We start from the raw sequence: 14,413 nt of genomic DNA, 5'->3' as shown, positions 1-14,413 counted from the left end.
ACATAATATAATAGACATATTACATAATATAATAGACATATTACATAATAGACATCTGTACATCTGATGGTTCCTGAGATATAGTTTTTCATAAATTAAAAAATTTGTTTTTAAAACTAGAAATCAATATTTTGTGAATTTATTTAATAAAATATCATAAAAACTACTACTCCTACAAGATAAACATAATTAACTATTTTTTAGTAAATTTATCTAGCTTTAATTTGAGCGCTGGCAGACATCTGTAAGTCCAATGGTTTCTGAAATGAAGTTTTTCATAAATCAAACCTATTGTCCGAACACAACTATAAATCAATTTATTTTAGCTAATATCATGAAAACTATTATTCCCACGATTGTAAAGGTCATAAACCTATTTACAGTCCATTAAACTAGCTTTGATTTGAGTGCTAATACACATCTGTATATTTCATGGTTCCTGAGGTAAAGATATCCTACAATAAAATGAAATGTTGGTTTAAAAAAAAACAGTATTTCGGAAAACTATTGTAACTAATGTAAACAGCTGTGCTAGGGCTTATATTTTGGCAAATTTACTCTACCTTAAATTATGTTGTAAAGTTTTAAAGATATGGAATTCCGAGGAAAAATAATTTTTTTTATAACCTTTTGCAACAGCCGCAATTTTTGTTTCCCCCTACACTATACTATGCAGACTCATAAATTTTGACTAGTAATTATACATATTTATCATTAAAGTAATAAAAAAAAAAAATTGAGGTGGAATACTGATATTTCTATTAGGTTTTTAAAAAACAGTATCTCGGGACATGTTGAAGGTAAACAGTTCTATTAGAGCTCATATTTTAGCAAATTTACTCTTCTTTAAATAATGTTCTCTTAGGTTTTCTAGTGTTGTTGGTAGCCATAAAGACATGAAGTCCCGGAAGAAAAATTTATTATTATTTTTTATCTTTATTTTATTACGTCGGCATAAATACATAATTTTTTTGTTTATGTATGTTTTTTTTTGCTGACCACACCCTCTCCCCCCCCCCCCCGACAATCTTCTCCAATTAGGAATATATATATATATATATAATTTTACTAAACTGATCCAATGATTCCTTGAAGTTTCTTAGCTCTTTCATTCTGTCTATCGATTTAGATAATGGAGCTATCCTTCTCGAATACTAATATAGAGATGTATGTTAATAACTGGTAAATGAAGAGGACGAAGGAAATGATAGAAAGGATGAGATGAAGAGGAGAATATTAAAGAGTCCTGGCGGCTTGAATGAGCCAAAGACGTTACAGATCCAAACATCACATTAGTATAATCTCTGTGTCAGGGGAGGTCTTACCGGTGTTAGAGTTTTTTTATAGCGGTCCTCTCATCTCTTCTCTAGGCTAGGGGGGCCTCCATGTTTTACTAATATCTTCTACATATTTAACAACCATTCAGTCGCCTGGGACAGTTCCTACAGACTGTCTGGGTCAATGCAAAAAATAACTTATCCGCTTCCTCTACTATATGGAACAAGAAGAGGAAATCAGTGAATGGAATTTCTGAGAGAGCTTACCTTGGGCGATGAGTAATAGTGAGTCATAAATGAACAAATTCATACCTAAAAAAATAAATAAAATAAAATCCCTTTGTGTATGTAAACAAAAAAATTAATAGAAATAATAAATAAAATAAACATAATATTTTTTTTTCGATACTTAGGACTCCATCTTGACAAGAAACTCACATGGACCCCACACACAAGACTGAAACGACAAGTAACAGCTCGTAGATTCCGATTGCTACAACACTTACTTGACAAACGCTCTAAACTTCCCATTTACTACAAAAAATTATTATACACTACAATAATCAGACCAATTTGGACATATGGGATTGAACTCTGGGGCTCTACCAAACTATCAAATTCCTCCTGCATACAGAATTGGTTCAAAACAGATATGCGTCTTTTCGTTCCAAACTCCTTAACCCCATCCTAACCCATTAATTCTTAATCTTTCATCCTTAACAATCCCTGATAATCCTCTGAGGCGTCTGAAAAGAATATGGCCACGGGACCTTCTAATTTAAATTAATGTTTGAAGTACCACCAATGGGTGGTTCCTTCCCAAGATTTTCAAGTGTATATGAAACATACAACATATTTACTTATTGTATTATTTTGTACAGTTGTAAATTATATTAAATAAATAAAAAATTAGGATAAAGTGAAATGAGTAAAATGTTGAACTATAAAAAATAAAATAATAATAATAAAAATAAAATAATCACTAATCGCATCTACATTACTACGTACAATAATTACACTCTGGACCTGAGGAACGCTTAGCTAACTCTATTAGTACAGAGCCTAAGAGGAGAAAAAATACAGTTATTTCACCTAACATGAAAACTATGTATAATTACTAGTCAAAATTGATGAGTCTGCCAAGTATAGATAGGGGGAATAAAAAATGGTGGGTGTATCAAAACGTTAAAAATAATTAATTTTTCATTCGGAGTTCTATATCTTTAAAGCTGCCAACAACACTAGAAAATCTTAGAGAACATCATTTAAAGCAGAGTGAATTTGCTAAATCTTAAGCCCTAAAGAGCTATTTACGTTTAATAGTTCTCGAGATATAGCTTTTTAAAAAAGCAACATTTCATAAACATCTTAAGCATCACAGACCCACTTGAGTAATTTTAGTTTCATAAAGATTTTTTGTTATTGAGCTAAGTGGTTCACATATCACTCAGACCGTTTTGCGAGACTTGGCTTTTGGGACTCAGATGATCTTAAAAATTGCATTTTCGTCAAAAACTCGAATTAGAATTTTTTTTACGATTACACTGTTCCTCTTACTGTATATTGTATATGAGTCCATTCGTAGGGAGTTAGATCGCCAATTTTGAGTACTTCGTGATTTCAACGGCACCGGTTCGAATCCGGCCTGTAAGGTCGACTTTTATTTCTGTGGTTGTCTCAGGAAATGTAAACTTGGACCTCTCACCATGGTTAGAATAGAGTGGTACACTAGGGATATTCATGATCTTTACTTTAATATGTTAAATGGAAAAACTTCTGTTAAATGGACAAATATTTTCTTCTTTTGCTATGTTAAAATGATATAACATGGTTGAGAGTCTGTTACTAGGTCTGTTAAATGGAAAATGACGTCACCGTACGGGCCAGCTGAGCTCGTCACCATTTTAGTTGTTGTGTTAGGTTACTTACTGGTAGTTTGTGTTTTGTTTTTCTTTTGTCTTGTGTTTTGGACTTTTTATAAAATACAATCAAAAGCTTTTTACGCTTCTACTTTTCAATCAATTTAGGCATGCTGTAATAAATTAATGTAATCAAAACTAAGAAGTAAACAATAACATGAAGTTTTGGAAGGAAAGGTTACTAAATAAGTTGCTCAGAAAATCCGCTAGGAGCTCTTATGCATTAACCATTTAACAAGACTTTAAATAGACCTGCTCACAATGCTATACTTATAACATTTAACATGATAAACCATTTTATATTTAACACAATATCATGAATACTTCTACTGTAGATAAGCATCTCTCCTCCTCTTTCTCCCGTATATCAGAAATGACATATATAAATATATGTGTACTTAGGACCCACTTTATAAAAAATTGTTACTAGATAAGTTGTAATAGAGTGACAAGACAAGTGTATAATAGAGTGCTAATGAACTGTGCAACTGACTCCCAGGATCCTTGTACGAATCCTGTTGTTACAGAGAATTATTTATTCTGTTACTGTAGCCGTGAGTCAACCCTGTGGTTCTAGAGCTCTCCGGGGTCCACCCAGCCTCATAAAGTGGATACTGGGAAAAACTGACCATTGAGCGTGACTCTGATCAATCACCTCCTTTCACAACCGTTGGTCTCTCTCCTCCTTGGTGATCTATTCCTTACACATTACTGAACCACTCACCCTTTTTGGGTTGTAGTAGTACAGATCAATTTCATATAATTAAGTGAAAGTAATATTTTCTCATATATATAAGTTTGAGGGTGCTAAGGTTCACTGGTTCACTGCCAAGTTGATATTACTACTAACTTCCATATTAATATATTACAGTATGATAGTACTGTCACTATAGCAAAATGCTTAGTTTAAACGAAGATAGTGGCTGAGACAATAGTTTCATTATGTCATTCAGTAAGGCCTCATCACCACGAACGGATGATGGGATGCCTTGAGGATTGAGGGGGACCTAGCTGGCCGAGGACTGCCCCCCTCTTCCCCCCTCTCCACACCTCTTCACCCCTCCCCCCCTCCTCTTCCCATATTAAATCCCAGCATATCTTGCAAGTCATTAATCTGGGATCGGGCTGCTTTCCTTTTTAAATTCCTGCGTCCATTAGGGAAGCTGCCGCTTAATGAGGCTTAGAGTCGGCGGTGTCGATAGCGGGTCACATCAATGGCTAGATGCTAATTATTATTATTTGTTTGTTCGCTATATTTATTTATATTGAGCATCTTTTTTTTTTTTTTTATTTATTGATATTTACAAATTTACATAAAATACATGAAGTAAATTTGAGGAAAACATAATGGTATGGTACAACCATGTAGAGAAACTACTCAATGGTAGCACTCTAAAAACACATTTTTACAATATTAGGTCTCGAGGCCATCTTCTTTTCAGACACCTCGGAGGATTTTCCGGAATAAAAGAGGAAGCAAGATTAGAAACTAATAGGTTTGAGTGGTTAGGGAGTTTGTAATGGAAGGATTGGTATCTGGTTCGGGCGACAAAGTAGGGAGCAATGAGGATTTTACGAAGAATTTTGGATTATAAGGATTAGATACGAGAGGAATTCGAAGGTTTAGTGGAGCCCCAAAGCTCAACGCCGTATGTCCAGATAGGCTTTAAAATAGTCATGTAGATTAGTCTTTTGTAATGAGCAGGAAGTTTATCTCGTAAATGCTGAAATAGTCGAAATCGACTTGAAGTTTCCTGTCTTTTCAGTCTTGTGTGAGGATTCCAGGTTAGTTGTTTGTCCAGATGTAGTCCAAGATAACGGATCTGTTCAACAGGGGTAAGGGCAACATTATTGAAGTATACTGTAGGGCAGTCAGTAGGTTTACGACGTAGGGTAAAGGTAATTTGATGGGTTTTGTTGGAATTTATCTTAATCCTTCAATTACACCATTCTTCGAGGATTGAAGAGTATGGGATGCAACTAAAGGGTTATTATTAACAGCGAGCATTCATGTGTCATCGGCATACGTGGTGAGGATAGTTTTAGGAGTTGTTGGTATGCCAGCTGTATAGATTGTGTAGAGGATGGAACCGAGGATGAGAATACTGGTATTTTAGTAATTTGAGGTGGAGAGAAAGGATCAGAGATATAAGCAGATGATTAAGCCTGTAAGACTTGGTCCTAACACCAACGTTTCGCCCCACTTTGCAGAGCTTCGTCAGAGCTAAATAAGAAACCAAGGTACAAACTGTCAATTCGATAATGTTTTTATCTTGTTTTTCCTAAGTTGTGTGCAATAAAGATAAAAAATAGTAGAAAAATATATAATGTTAACGAACGTTTCGCCCCACTTTGCATGGCTTTATCAGGGTTGAATCCCTATGTTAGTAACACGTGATAATGTTTATGGTAAATTAGTTAAAATCTTCAATACTAGTGTAGAGCTACAAACTGGGGCGAAACGTAGAATACCAATAAATTTATTTTCCTCTTATTCTTGTACCTTTCTTGACCATCTTCCTAAATATAAAATATATTTAAAATACAATATTTCAAGATTTGACAGACAAAAATTAAAAATAATTTTTTTTCTCTAAGCCCTATGGATGTGAGGGTTTGGTATTGCGAGAGGAGGGTGTAGTGAGAAAGTGATGGTTTTGCTTCTGTGGTGTAGTTTGATATCCTCCGGGTTTCCTACTCTTAGTTGGCTGATGCACCTTATTTTTTTTTTAATGTAACCTATATGTTAAATATGCTTCAGGTTTAAGTAGGTTAAAACTGCAGAGTGATCGGTATATGGGGTTAATGTTTGAGCTCAATGTTCTATTGATGTCAGTTGAGAAGTTTCATACGATCAACTATCTTCTTCCAATGTGAAAATGAAAATACATATGTAAAATGGATTCTCAAAAAGTCGAATTTTGAACAGTCAGTTAAAAAATTCAAGGTGATTTCTTATTACCTTCGTTAACTTATAAATGAAATATAGCGTGTGTTTTTATTTTAGCTCAAATCAATTGAAGATCTATACAGCCTCAGTGTGGGAATGACAAGATTTATTTCTCAGAGCCAGATGGGAATCGAACCCACACTGTTCTGAATCAAGGGCTTTAGGACCGTCGACCAAACATACTCGGCTAACAGGTATTCTGATTAACAAGCAATGAAGGCCTTGTTATGTCAATGTGTTGTGATGTTTTACTCCGGACTTCCTCATGTCGTAACTGAGATATCCGACATTGTTTGTCCTACTGTAAATCTCCACGGGATTAAGAAAGGAATAAATTCCCTAAACTGAGAAAGATTCCGGGTTCAACGATCTTGAGGGAAACACATCGCCCATCGTATAAGGAATGATAAAGGAGCGTTAATAACCGCGTCATGGTAAAGTTACAACGGATATCTAATCTATTCCGGAATTATAAACATACTTATGAAGAGTGAGGAACATAATGAGGCCAAACTGACTGGAGGTGCGCGCTCTGTTGACTTTGGGGGCAACTCACTCCTGATAGCTTATCAGTGGGCTTAAAAAAGTATGATATTATCAATTCTTATTTCTCTCTAATAGAAATATTAATATTTTATTTCTAAACTTTAGGCTTCTTCTGAGATGACCGTACGGTTCCTAAATCTGATTCCACAGATTTTCCATTTGCCACGTATCCAAAATACCTAGTAGTGCTTATAGTACGACATAAGAGCCGAAGTGGAGTAAAAAGTCCGTTATTTCACCCCTATTTCTTATTACTTTAATAAAAATTTTATGTAATTACTAATCAAAATTGATGAGTTTGCCAAGTGTATGTAGGAGGAATAAAAAATGGCGGCTGTTTCAAAACCTTAATTTTTTATTCGGAGCTCTATATCTTAAAAAATACCATCAATACTACAAAATAAAGAAGAGTCAATTTTCTAAAATATGAGCCATAATAGAGCTATTTACGTACAATAGTTCTCGAGATATAGCTTTTTAAAACGAAATATTTCATAAAAATGTACTGAAATATCAGTAGTTAGTGAATCCATTTTGAGAAATCTATATCTCAAAACTCATTTGACGTACAAATGTCTATTAACTCTCATATCAAAGCTAATTTAATGAGCTATAAAGTAGATTATGACCTTTACCTTCGTAGGAATAGTAGTTTTTATGATATTTGCTAAAATAAATTGATTTATAGTTGTTGGATAATAAGTTCGGATAATATGAAAAACTTTATTTCAGAAACCATTGCAATTAAAAATGTCTGTCAGCACTCAAAATAAAGCTAGTTAAATTTACCATAAAATAGTCTATAACATTTATTTTTGTAGGAGTAGTAGTTTTTATGATATTTGACAAAGAAAACTCACAAAATGTTAATTTATAGTTGTTCATATAAAATGTTGGATTTTTGAAAAAATATATCTTTAGACCCATGAGACGGACATATTTCTTCCAACACTCAAAATAAAGGAAATTTAACTTACTATACTTTATAAAGTATAGTGAGGGGAATACAAAATGGTGGCTGTTTCGAAATTTAAAAAAAAATTAATTAAATTAAAATTAATTTTTCATTAGTAGCTCTATAACGTTAAATCTACCAACATCACTAGAAAACCAAAGATTACTTTACTTGAAGTAGAGTAAATTGGTTATAATATGTGCTCTAATAGAGAGAGCTATTACGTTCAAGAGTTCGAGATATAATTTTTAAAAAGCAACGTTTCATAAAAATGTAATGAATGTATGAAAGAAATCTATATCTCAAAAACTATTCGACATACTGATGTTTATTGGTACTCAAATTAAAGGTATTTGAATGGACTATATTGTAGTTTAGGATCTTTATCTTCGTAGAAATAATAGTTTTCATGAGATTTGCTAAATTAAATTGATTTGTAGTTCGGATAAATTTTCATGTGCCAAATTTATATTTATATGCGAAAATCTTAAAAACTACTTCCTCTACGAAGTTTCCTAAACTACTTTATAGTAATATTTATAAGTTAAAATTCCTTTATTTTGAGTGCTGGCACAAATATGTACGTCTTATTGTACTAGAGACAATAAGATAGATATAGATATTGGTCTCATTTTTTCAAATACCAAACATTTTATGCCAATAAACAGAAATTATCACTTTGTGACTTTAGCACTCAACATTTTTTTTAAATTTATTTATTTAATGTAATTTACAACTGTGCAAAATAATTACATTAAGGATTTTGGATTGTAGGGATTGGATGCGGGAGGAATTTGATGTTTGGTAGAGCCCCAGAGCTCAATTCCTTATGTCCAAATTGGTCTGATTATCGTAGTGTATAATAATTTTTTGTACTAAATGGGAAATTTAGAGCAAGCACTCAAATTAAGTTAGTTGAAAGCACTATAAAAGTAATTAATGATATTTATCTTCGTAGGAGTAGTGGTTTTCACAATACTAAAATAAATTGATTTCTAGTGGTTCGAATAAAATTTCATAAGTTAATTTTATCTAATTTATTCTTATTTAAATTACATTCTAATCAGACCAATTTGGACATATGGAATTGAGCTCTGGGGATCTACCAAACCATGAAATTCCTCCCATATCCAATCCTTACAATCCGAAATCCTACGTAAAATCCTTGATGCTCCTTATAACAAAATTAAAAAAAATACTCATTCACAAAGACCTTACACATCCCATTCGTTGCAGATTTGACCCAAAACAGATATGCGTCTTTTCATTCCAAACTCTTACCGATCCTAACCCATTAATTCTTAATCTTTCATCCTTAACAATCCCTGATAATCCTCTGAGGCGTCTGAAAAGAATATGGCCATGGGACCTTCTAATTTAAATTAATGCTTGAAGTTCCACCAATGGGTGGTTCCTTCCCAAGATTTTCAAGTGTACATGAAACATACAACATATTTACTTATTGTATTTATTATTGTACAGTTGTAAATCACATTAAATAAATTTAAAAAAAAATTACGTTCTATTAGGTTATCCAGTGATTTAAGTATGAAGCTCCATTTACAAAATAATTTTTTTTTTTAACTTTTTGCAACATGCGCCATTTTTTATTCCACCTAGATTGGAGAGTAATCAATTTTGACTTATAATAACTATTCATAGTTTTGAAAGAAGATAGTTGAACGTATAAAGTAGATTGTAGAAAGATAGTCCCGGTGATGGTCTATAAAGCTATCAAAATAGTAAAAGAAAACTATATATTGTTAACCAACGTTTCGCCCCACTTGAAGGGCTTCTTCAGGGCTGTCAGGACATCTCTGTTTTAATCTGACAGCTCTGAGGAAGCCCTGCAAAATGGGGCGAAACAATAAATAGTTTTCTTATACCCTTTTGATACCTTTATTGACCATCACCGGGACTATCTTCCTACAATAATAAAAAGTTTTTTATTAAAGTGATTAAAGATTGGGGTGAAATAACTCACTTTTCCCCCGAGTTCTTGGTCTACATTATCAACTATAGTGGCGATAGGTGGAGGATTTTTGTTCTTGTATTTTGATTATTTATATAATAATATGGACACCTCTGTGGTTCTGAGCAATGGCGAAACGTCTTTCACACGCTAAGATTATGTTTTTAGTTGGCCGAATGATGTTCCGATCCGTGACAGGGGATATGCTCAAGTGATTCCATGCTGGATGTGGGTACTGTCGATGTGGGCTGTCTGAATCCCATTGTTACTGACCGTGGGTTGGTCAGGGCTAGAACTATCTTGTGGGAAATTGATAATCATTGTTTGATATTGATCGAATTGTGTCTATCTAACTATACGGAATGATTTAATTAGCGTTGGTTATATTGTAATTTCGATCATCAATTAACAAATTAAACTTTAATCCATTTCCTCAACATTCTATGGTAAGTGTCTAAGAATTATTATAAAGTAACAGGATACCTTCATCGAGATAGAGCACCGTTTACGTGATTTAAGGATTCAGAAAAGGATATTCAAAAATTGTAGGAGGATTGTCCGGGTGGCAGTTTTATTAACCGTATCAAAATGGTAGAAGTAAACCTATTGCCCAACTACGTCTTTCTGGTTAATATGCAATTACTCTAAATGTCGGTCCACACAAATATACTCTGGACCCACAGAAGCTTTGACCAACTTGATGGAACGGCCCTGGAGGATTGTTTCCATTTTTGGACAAATTGCCACGCGTACCATGAGAACCGAATCCGATACATGCCGAAGCTAAGCGATATTAGCCGAAATCAGTTGTATGAATTTCTGTCTGTACCCTCAGGATTGGACCTTAAACTGTTTTTTATATGTAATCCAAAACCTGTTGCTTAGAGCTGGACACCTATCGTCCCAATAGGAGGTATAGTTTTTGTTTTGTTTTTTAATATTATTAAATAAGAAATGACGTTTTTTATTTTACTGTTTTATTATAACGAATGTGGATAGCCCAGCTTGGGTGTATTGTTTGTTATTAGTTTATATAAACGATCTTTAACTCATCATTTTTGTAAAATTACTACAATTGATTATCTATTTCATGTATTTCACAGGCTAACTCTAATTGTACGGGGGGTTGGCCTATAAAGAAATAAATAAATTAGTAGTTTCTTTAAATAGTTTTTTGAATAAAGAAATAGTTTTTTTAAACTATTTTGATACGTTTATTGACCACCACACTATCACGACTATCTTCCTACAATAAGAATTTTATTATCTTTCAAATGAGTGGTTATAATGTTTTAATTGATGATTAGTTTTAAATTTAAACGAAAAGCTAGTAAAAAATCCAATAAAATAAAATTCTCTCTTTTTTTTTAGATACATAATATAGGTGTAAATGTGACTGGAGATTCTTTTTTTTAAATCATTATTTTATTTTATTTTATTTATTTATTTTTTCATACACATGTTCATTTTCTTTATCCTTCTGTTTCTATATATTTTAAGAGAGATTTTATTTATTTATGTTTATGTACTTTTTTTCATTTATGTATTTTTTTTTTTTTTATTATATTTTATTTTACTGGAAGATTAATGATTGACCGTGAGTATAGATGAATGGAATATGGTCCAGGTGCGGTAAAAAAAAACTCAAATAGTAGATAATTATACTATTTTATTGAGCCAACGTTTCGCCCCACGTTGCAGGGCTTCGTCAGGGCTGTTTTGACGGCAGTCAAAAATAAAGTGACAAAAAAAACTCAAATAGTAGATAATTATACTATTTTATTGAGCCAACGTTTCGCCCCACGTTGCAGGGCTTCGTCAGGGCTGTTTTGACGGCAGACACCTGTACCATATTCCATTCATTTATTTTATTTTAGTTTGAATGTGAGCATTCATCACTATTACCTATTGCCTACAATGGTGTGGCAGATTGTAATATCAATAAAAAAAGATATATAATATAGTTTATTATATAGCAGATCGAGTACGAATATTTCGAAACGTAGCCTGACCCGAACCAATTTGTTCTACTGCGCCAAAAGAAATTTCACTGCTATAACTTTTAAAATAATGTCCAATAAAATGTTTTTCATTCTGATTTCTTGCAGACATTTTCGAGAAGGGAGAGGGTCAAGGTGATAATAACTTTCTTTAAACAGCGATAAACTTTTCACGATTTTAAACATTTTTTTTTTTCATTCTTACCTTCTGATTTTTTATTTGCGAAATATCACGCTTTCTAATTTCAAACTTGTTAAAAAGTATGTTGTGCATCAGCTTTCACGGGCATGAAATTGTCATGACAATAATTATGGACATGTGTCTGCTAAAGCTTTTTATTACGGAGCGGCAGTGAAGATACTGCCACGTTAAAAGTGATTCACGGTGATACTGTGAGCTCTGTATCGGTTGAACTGTACAGTTGTTGCCGTCAAGAGATTATTTACTGTCGCATTAGGTTTTGCGTGATAGCTGGGAATAAATGTTAAAGTAGTGAAGCTACTGTAATGAAAACAATTACTGTCACGACACCTATGGAATGACGGTACTTTCGCACTGATTGTAGTTGAATGAAGTTGTTTTCATAGATTAGTGTCGTAATCTTCCATTAAGATAAATCCCATCAAATACCCTTCGTCGCAAACCTACCGACTGCCTAAAGTATCATTTAATAATGTTACTCTTACCCCGGTAGAACAGATCCGCTACTTTGGACTACATCTGGACAAACGATAAACCTGGAATCTTCAGACAAGACTGAAAAGACAGGAAACTGCACGTCGATCTCGACTATTACAGCACTTACTAGACAAACGGTCTAAACTTCCAACACATTACAAAAGACTGATCTACATGACTGTATTAAGGCCAATATGGACATATGGAGTTGAGCTTTGGGCTGCACAAACCTTCGAATTCCTCTCGTATTCAATCCTTAAAATCCTTCGTGAAATCCTTAATGTTCTCCTTACTTTGCCATTAATGAAATCATACATAAAGACCTTAATATTCCCTATGTAACCGATCTAGCCCGAACCAGATATCACTCCTTCCATTATAAACTCCGTAACCACTCAAATCCCCTAGTTTCTAACCTTGCATCCTCTTCCTTCCTGACAATCAGTTCGAATCCGGCCTGGGATTTTGACTTTTTTTATTGAGTGGCGGCCCCACAAGATGCAAAACTTTGACCCGCAACCATGGTTATGCAGTATAGGACACTAATGGGAGTCTTGGCCAAAAAAAACAAACAAAAAAACATCCAATAATATTTATGTTAAAGTTAAATATTATCTCTCTTTCTATCTAGTCAAATCTTATTTGAAAATTTTTATTGTTATTCTTCGGCAGGAGGTGGTCGAAGATTGGGGTTTGAAGGTTGGAATGGTAGAACGAAAGAAGGAGGGAATTGAATTCCATAGGGAAGAGGTGCGGTTGAGGAATGATCTGCCGAAGGTTGCGATTTTTTGTGCTGATATAATATCGATATCGAACAAAAAAAAAAATGTATTTCAAACTTTAGATACACATGTGAAGGCTACCTCTTGGGTTTGACGCCATTTTTTCAATGTTGAACAGTTTTTAAATATTATTCAGTTAAACTAACTTAAGTTTCCTCTTCCTGCCTAAATGTTTCAAAAGGACCACCGCTAAATTGGGGTATATTGAGGCGGGTTGGCCGTAAAGGATTACCTTTGTTTTTTTTATGATTGTGACTATAATTACCTGTTTGAAAAGTTTGATAAGTAAGGCTACCGCGGAGGGTGGGAGTATACCTCAAGTATACAACAGCATACTCCGACCAGACCTCCTATACTATGCTCCCGTGTTGATCCACCTCAATGATGGTACACAGTGCCACCTTCAAAATTCCATACTGCGAAAGATTGTACGGACTACAGTATGAAAGAAGGAGAAACCGCCGACTCTTCACAAACTATTAGATGTCCCAACGGTCCCGGATTTCATCAGGAGGAGGCAGGTTAAATTCCTGGACTCGTTGAAATATCAGCCCAATCCTCTATTCCAGAGGTTGCAACCAGCGCCCCCACCAGTGCGGTGGCAGCAGGCAGCATTATAACCACTTGAACAACCTGTACATATTGTAAATAGTCGTAGATTTAGAGCTAGTTTTTAAGATCATTAATTCCTACTAGTGCTTTGTATAACCGCGAATTTTGACTTATCCTTAGTTATATGTTTATCGTTTATAGTTGCCCACGATCAGCGGAGAAGGGGCGAGTTAAAGGAAAATAATAAAAAAATAAATATAATCCCAAAAAGATAAAACAATAAAGAATTACTCCTTAGGCGCCACGTGATTTTTTCTTGGAAATAACGAAAATACGGAAGCATTATGCCCACAATATAACTAAAATATACCCCTATATAAACAATTGTTGAATTATGACCACTGGCGAATACCTTTACATGTAGATAAGAGAAAACCTAGGGGTGTTACCTACGCACCTGTCGAATTATCGTAATATTACGTGAACTACAACAAAAAAACAGTAAATTAACAAGTTGAAAGCAGAGAAAGAACAGCAGAACTATATGTACAAAAGTTTAATGATAAGAAGAAATATATCTACAGAGAATAAAAAAGGAAAAAAAAGAATTCATATCAATTAATAAAACAATGAGAACTTATAGGTTGATTTAACTTTAACTTAAATGATTAACCTTATCAACTAGTTTGTTTGTTTGGTTGTTTAGTGGCGCCAAACTTCATTGGTCATCAACGCCATTTATATTTTATTTAATTTTGCTAATATTCGTTAAATTTTATTT

At 33.6% G+C, this 14,413-nt stretch overlaps 1 protein-coding gene across 1 annotated transcript in view; it reads left to right on the top strand.

Moving 5' to 3' along the window:
- LOC106679947 (troponin C) overlaps window positions 1-14,413 on the top strand; it is a 52,506-nt gene that overhangs the window by 15,339 nt on the left and 22,754 nt on the right. The gene's annotated exons all lie outside the window — the stretch shown is intronic.

The sequence above is a fragment of the Halyomorpha halys genome, unplaced genomic scaffold, assembly GCF_000696795.3.
Source record: "Halyomorpha halys isolate HHAL.00 unplaced genomic scaffold, Hhal_1.1 Scaffold1.1, whole genome shotgun sequence".
In the NCBI taxonomy this organism is placed as follows: domain Eukaryota; kingdom Metazoa; phylum Arthropoda; class Insecta; order Hemiptera; family Pentatomidae; genus Halyomorpha; species Halyomorpha halys.
Note: the sequence above shows the minus strand (reverse complement) of the source record. Positions and strands in the feature narration are given on the sequence as shown.